Source organism: Macaca nemestrina, chromosome 16 (genome assembly GCF_043159975.1).
Source record: "Macaca nemestrina isolate mMacNem1 chromosome 16, mMacNem.hap1, whole genome shotgun sequence".
NCBI lineage: Eukaryota > Metazoa > Chordata > Mammalia > Primates > Cercopithecidae > Macaca > Macaca nemestrina.
In genome coordinates, this window is record NC_092140.1 from 1,974,577 (window position 1) to 1,980,798 (window position 6,222).

The following is a 6,222-nucleotide window of genomic DNA, read 5'->3' on the forward strand; positions in this document are numbered from 1 at the left end:
AAAGAAGAAAAACAGAAAGCAAATGAGAATCTCTCTGGCTTTATAAGGTGATGATGCAAATGAGGCTGTGTAATACATATACTAAACGAACAGACCATCCTACAAATCCAAAGTCAGAGTGCTGGAGCTTCCAATGGGATGCTGATGGCTCTTTAACAGGATACGTGCTACTTTTTTAGTTTCTTCTTTGGCATTTTTTTTTAAACATATAGTTTGATTAAAGAATAAAATATTTCTACTAGTTTCCTTACTTAAATTTTAACAAGAGTGATATTCCCCAAAGAGTTAATACCAAAATCAACCATCTCAATTAGTTTACCCACAAAACTTGGCTCATCCTTGGTATTTCACAACATTTTCTTTTTCCTTTAGTTAAATTCAATTTAGCCAAAAATAGAACAATAAGTGGACAACATACTAATAATGAGCAACAGGACAGTTCCTTTTAGGATAAAAACAAAATTTTAATTGTATTCAAAATTATCTATGAGACACTTCCATTATTGGCAAAGTAGACTTAACCTCACATTTTTTGTTGCATTTTTAAAATTAATTATACAACTCTCAAGACAAATACATAAAATTATAATGTGTGTATATGAAGCCTGTATGCAGAATTTTTGTGTTGCAGTTATACTGAATTTATTGAAAACAACATTCTTGGAGCAATCTCTTTTCACTTATCATCAAAAGGTAAAATATAACTTCTGATTTTTATAACTTCACTTCTAGAAATCGTGGTTAATATGTAAAATAGTTTTAAATACCTTCTTTAAAATAAAATGTTGGCAAATATGGTCTCCTGCAACTTCCATGACCAAAGTATGACTTCACAGCTTTTTGAAGCTGTGAATCAATTATAGGCGTAAAAAGGAATTCCACTCTTGATGAGTAGAAGCATTTTCCCAGATGTAAATTCTTGCTCAAACTTTGTTTGCTTTGTTTTGGTAGGTGGTGGCAGCGAGAGGTGTGTGTGGAAAAATTAAAGCAGAAAAGTTCCAAAATGCTGACCTGAGATTGGAAAGTAACAGGAATGCGGGCTTTCGAACTGTGCAGACATCACACAGTCTCCTTGGTCATGCATATCTCGTCATTATCAAACACTGGGAGCCAGATTCTTCAGACATTACCGCAGAGTTCATGTAAGATTGCTGACTGAGATCACAATACGGTAATTAGATGGAATTAAAGTTAAAATGGAAAGAAAATGAATCGAGAAATAAAATACAGGGTGTAATCCCCCCCCCCCCGCCCCCACCGCCCCATTGAAAGAAAAGGAGCTTTGAGAACAGATTGTGTTACAAAACCAACTTCAGAATGGCTCTGAGCAGGCCTCCCCCGCGGCCATGTGCTCAGCCTTCTCCATCATTTTTGCTTTTTCCTTTGCCTTTTCTGAAGGATCTGTGAGAAGGTCTCATACTGCCCAGCAGGAAGATAATGCACAAATAGCCATGTAGGTAATTGCAAAGTTCCTAAGAGCTACATTTTTAGAAAGCAAAAAGAAGGCGAAATTTCAATATATATTTTATTTAACCTAAGGTATCTAAAATATAATCATTTCAACCTGTGATCAATATTTTAAGTGATTACTGAGGTGTTTCATATGCTTTTGAGTACTGCATCTGGAAAATCTCATGTGTGTTTTACACCCAGCAGCACACCTCACTGTAGACGGGCCCTGCTCTCCGTGCTCAGTAGCCACTGGGGGCCAGTGGCCACCATCCCAGACAACACAAGTCCAAGGGCAGCGAGGAAAATGCACTGAGCAAAGCCTGAACCTGGAAGCACTGAAAACAGTGAGAACCCAGAGCACCTCAGCAGCCTCAGGCAGGAGCCTACTCAGAAAACGCAAGAGAAGAGGAACTGTTGAAATTGAGAAATAAAATGTTCTCATTCTCCATTTTCTGCTATAGTTGTTGAATTCCTATAAGGAAATTATAATCTATAAGGAAATTCTGTCCCTAAGGTAGTAACCTTCCAGCTATGTGACTTTCCCTCCCATGAGAAGTCCTGCCCAGCCAGCAAGAGCCGCCTTGGTGTTCAGCCAGCCCTGGACACTGTGGAGACGCAAGGGGATTGCAGTGTGTGTGTGTGCTGCTGCAAGTGTGCAACTGTGTCATGTGTAAGAGTGAGTACCTGTGAGTCTATCACATCTGTGAATCGTGTGAATCGCGTGTAAGTATGTGTGATTTGCATGTGTGTGTGAGATTGATTCTGGGAATTTGAGTGTGTAGGAATGTGTGTGACACGTGTGCAAGTGAATGCGTGTGTGAGAAGGGGGGAAAGAAGGGGGGAAAGGCCAGAGCAAGCCAAGGGTCACTGGCTCTAGCACTGGCCAGAACCACTGGGTATCCTGGAGAGTTCTTTGTGCAGGGAAGAGAGGCCCAATCTGTGCCCAGAGCTTCCATGGATCATCAGCTCTGCCCCCCAATGATGCCCTCTACATCCCCTCAGCAGACAGATTTTGAACACCCACAATTAGCCAGGCACTGTCCCCCCGCCCCTGGGGAGACATCAGTGACCTGGACTAGCCATCAGTGACCCAGGCTGGCAGAAACTCTCTATGCAACTTCCTGGGATTCCCCTCCCACAGCCACATCTCCAAAAAGCCGGCCTCTGACTTGGAGCCCTGTCCCTAGCCTTCCGCAGCCTTACCTGCACGTGAGTGGCAGGAACTGGGGCCAGAGGATGGAGGCAAGGTTGCCCAGGCACACATGAGGAACCTTCTGCAGGGTCTGATCTGTGACTTTCCAGAGTCTTCAAGCCACATCGTACTATTCTCCAGGGAGAAAACAAAATGGTGTTTCAGTTCAAAGGTATCCACATACACATAGAACCCCCCACTTACCCTGCCCACCCGGTAGCTTTTTCCTGGGTCTAGATGAGTCCACTTTCAACCCCGGCCCTCAACCAAATATGACACACCCAATAGATAGATTTCCTCCATGTATTTCCCTGTTGTTGTGTTTACAAAAACATTATTGGTTGCACTATTCCTTCACATCCTATGCCCTCCTTTTGTTAGAAGGAGGGCAGGCACTTTGGGGGCCTGGGCGCTCAAGGAAGGCCTCGCGGGGGCAGGAGAGGCCTTGGGGTATGCAGGGGAGAACCTGCCTCTCTGCCGTCTTCCACCTTAAAGTTTAGTCCTCGGCTCTGACCTGGTGGCTTTCTCTTCTTATAGGAAGTTTTTCCAGCCTCAGATGCGGCAGAGGGGAGGGCAGCTTGGAGTCCTGTGAGGAAGCGGAAAGACACATTAGTGGAGATCCTGGGGCCGAGAAGAACTAGCATTGTTCAGGAGAGGAAAACTGCCTCTGCCGGTGCCTGTGGTCTCCCACGAATCTGAGGGTCCCTCAGGCTCTAAGGGTGGTTTGTGCTCCCGGGTTCTAGCGCCCTTGGGTCTCCTTTGCTGGTCCCCCGCCCTGCACCCACCCCGGGGCATCAGGAGCACGCTTCCCCACCGTCCAGGTTCTAGAGGAAGGAGGCCATTTGGGCAGGTGCGGGCAGGGGACAGGGTGTGGAGAGCGGGAGTGCAAGCAGGTCCTTAAGTCACACGCCTTGTCTCAGGATGGGGACTGGAAGTTTATGAGCTGCTTGCAATCCTGCAGCTTGAAGATCTGGCCTGACATTTTAACTGGTTTGCTTTAGGGCGCGCAGTCTCTCTGACCTGCATTGTTGTGGGTTCACCCTAAAGGATATGACTTCAGAAACGATTAAAACAGAAGATGATGCTGTGAAATTCACTTGACTTGATATCTGGGCCTCTTTTGGTGAATTTAAACTCACAACATTAAAGCTACACTTGAGAGAAAACGGGAAAATGTCCAAATCTCAGGTCATTCGAGTCAGACATCCTTGCTCAGAACCCCAAGGAAGGCTTTTAAAGTTGCAGAACGCAGCAGAAGGAGGAGAGCAGGGATCCCCCGAGGCCCCACTTGCGAAAGACCCCCCTCCCCGGGTCCCTCCTCCTCTTCCTACCCCTATCAACGTTGGAGGGAGTCTGGACTTTGAAACTTGTCACGGGGAAAAGAATCTTCGCCGAGAAGGCTGCTAATGAATTCAGACTGCATAGTTCTCAAAATCTGATGTTTTGCAATGATGACATTAGCGTGGCGGCCGAGGGTCCGAGCCCAGAAAGTCTGCGCAGCTGCTCGGCGCTTTGAGCGCCCGGGACAATGGGCGCAGTGTTTGGGCCTCGGCCTCTCCAGGCCATTTGCATACCCCGTTCTGCCTGAGTGACCAGCGGATCTGCGGCAGGGAGCAGCATTGTCCACGGATCACTTCAAGATGACCGAGGTGACAAGAGCCAGGTGAGCGATGGGGCGGGACCTTCCCCAGGTCACGAGAAGAAAACGTGGGGAGAGCCTTGGCTAGAGCCTGGTTTGTTGATTCTCGAGGTGGGATTTACTTATTTGCTCCTAAAACCCTCATCAGATGTTGTAGGGGAAATTCGAGATTTAAAGATTTTTAACAAGAATTTACAAAGCCTCATTTTGGGAGTAATTTGGGGTCGTCCTTTATCTGAAAAATCCAGTGATCTTACGGCATTTTATTTCATTGTATTCTTTCACTCTTCCAAGTTTAAGAGTTCCACTGCCAAAGGAAAGCAGTTTCATTCTCTATAGCCAAAAGCTGTCACCAGTTGAGTCTGAATTTGTTATTTTCCAGAAACACCATTTTGAAAAGTTGCGACTGAGGCCCCTTGGCCTGCAAATCCGAGCTGCAGAGCGCCTGAAGCCCGGACGTTAAACCTCCAATCACCAGCCAGGGCAGCTCCGGCTGGGACAGCGCGGGCGCGCGGCCCCTCCACCGCCTCCAAACGGAGCGCGCTTGACGCCCCTGTTTTGACTTCAGCTCAGAAAGACAAGTCTTTGTAATGCAAGTTCCTCTTCCCTAGAGAGTTGATGCACCACCTGCCACCATCTCTACCCCTAGCCCTGGAGCAGCCTGCAGAACTGGGACTCTTCTCTTGCGTATTTCAATCTTGGGGCGTGTAACTGTTGCCAATAATTTTCAGAGACCTGGATCCTTAAGGAGGGAGTCCTGGGGGAGGGACCTGAGGTGGGAACGGGTGGGTGGGACAAAGGGCGAAGCCAGAAAAACCTAGACGACGGGAGGGAGGCGAGGGCCTGAGGGCAACGTTTCTCCCAAATGAAACACGCTGCGTTCTGGCACCCACGGCTCCTCCTGCGCCTGGACCCCCAGGCTCCGCCGCGATGCCCCCAGGGCCTCCCGAGGCCTTGCTCCACCCAGGCTGCTCCGGGTCCGCAGCCCCACAGGCCCTCCTCCCCTCACCCCTCCTCCTCCCTCCGCCTCCCGCATCCCCGCACCACCCACTCGAGCAAAAAGCAGGTCAAACAAGTCCTGGGGAAGGCGCCCTACAGCCCTCGCCCGCGGGCAGCAACAGCTGGGCACACCGCGTCTAGGGCGGTAGCGGAGCTGGCCAGCACCGGCCCCGCCAGAGCCCGGGAGGCGTCTCCAGGTCCCCACCCGCGTTCGCTGCGGATTGCAGCGACGCTGATCTCGGGAATATAACGATTAATCCAACCGCAGGTTTCCAGATAAGTGATTGTGATGGAGACTGTTGGCGAGAAAATAGACAATTATCCGCTGTTAGCTTTACATAAAGATCGCATTAACTCAAATTAGTTATCAGACAAAAGAGCGTCGGCGCGCGCGCCCTGCCCGCCCGCGCCCTGCCCGCGGGGACCCCGGGCACAACCAGGCCCAGGGCACGGCAGGCAGGGCCGAGGCCTCGGCAGGGCGCGAGGAGAGGGGCATGCACGAGGGGCTCCAAGCTCCGGCCCCGCGGGGACTGCGTGTTGCGCCCTCCTAGATGCAGCGCGGGGCTCCGGACCCGGACAGGGTGGCCTTCCCGGGCCGGCCCGGAGCTGCAGCTCCTGGTCGAGCTCTCCCCGCCCCCCAGCGCTCCCCTCTGCTGCGCTCGCGCTCCGGGCTGCGCCCCTCCCGCCCCCGCGTCCCGCTGCAGCAGTCACTCTTCCCCCGAGGGCTTGGCGAGGCGCTGCCCTTTTCTTTCTGGCGCCCGCAGCCGCAAGTTTCCGGTCCCTGAGCGCGAGGAGACATAGTTAATGACTTGGGGAGGGAACTGCCCCTCTACCCCGCCGCGCAATCAAACTCGCAGCAAAAGCGTTCTCGGCCAAGCGAACGCTCTTAGACAACGGCCCCGTGCCCTGCCGTCCCCACTCCACGCGTGCGGTCACTGCC

At 50.6% G+C, this 6,222-nt stretch overlaps 1 long non-coding RNA gene across 3 annotated transcripts; it reads right to left on the reverse strand.

Annotated features, from left to right (window-relative positions):
* Positions 1–443: 443 nt before the first annotated feature.
* LOC105485282 (uncharacterized) lies at positions 444–3,966 on the reverse strand. 3 transcript variants are annotated; one of them, XR_011614577.1, is made up of 3 exons: positions 3,159–3,966; positions 2,656–2,774; positions 444–1,924 (listed from the first exon to the last, which is right to left on the reverse strand). It is a non-coding gene; the product is annotated as an uncharacterized lncRNA (long non-coding RNA). The 3 variants fall into 3 exon arrangements; XR_011614578.1 differs by having other exon boundaries at positions 444–1,155; positions 3,159–3,962; XR_989453.2 differs by having other exon boundaries at positions 444–2,774.
* Positions 3,967–6,222: the final 2,256 nt, after the last annotated feature.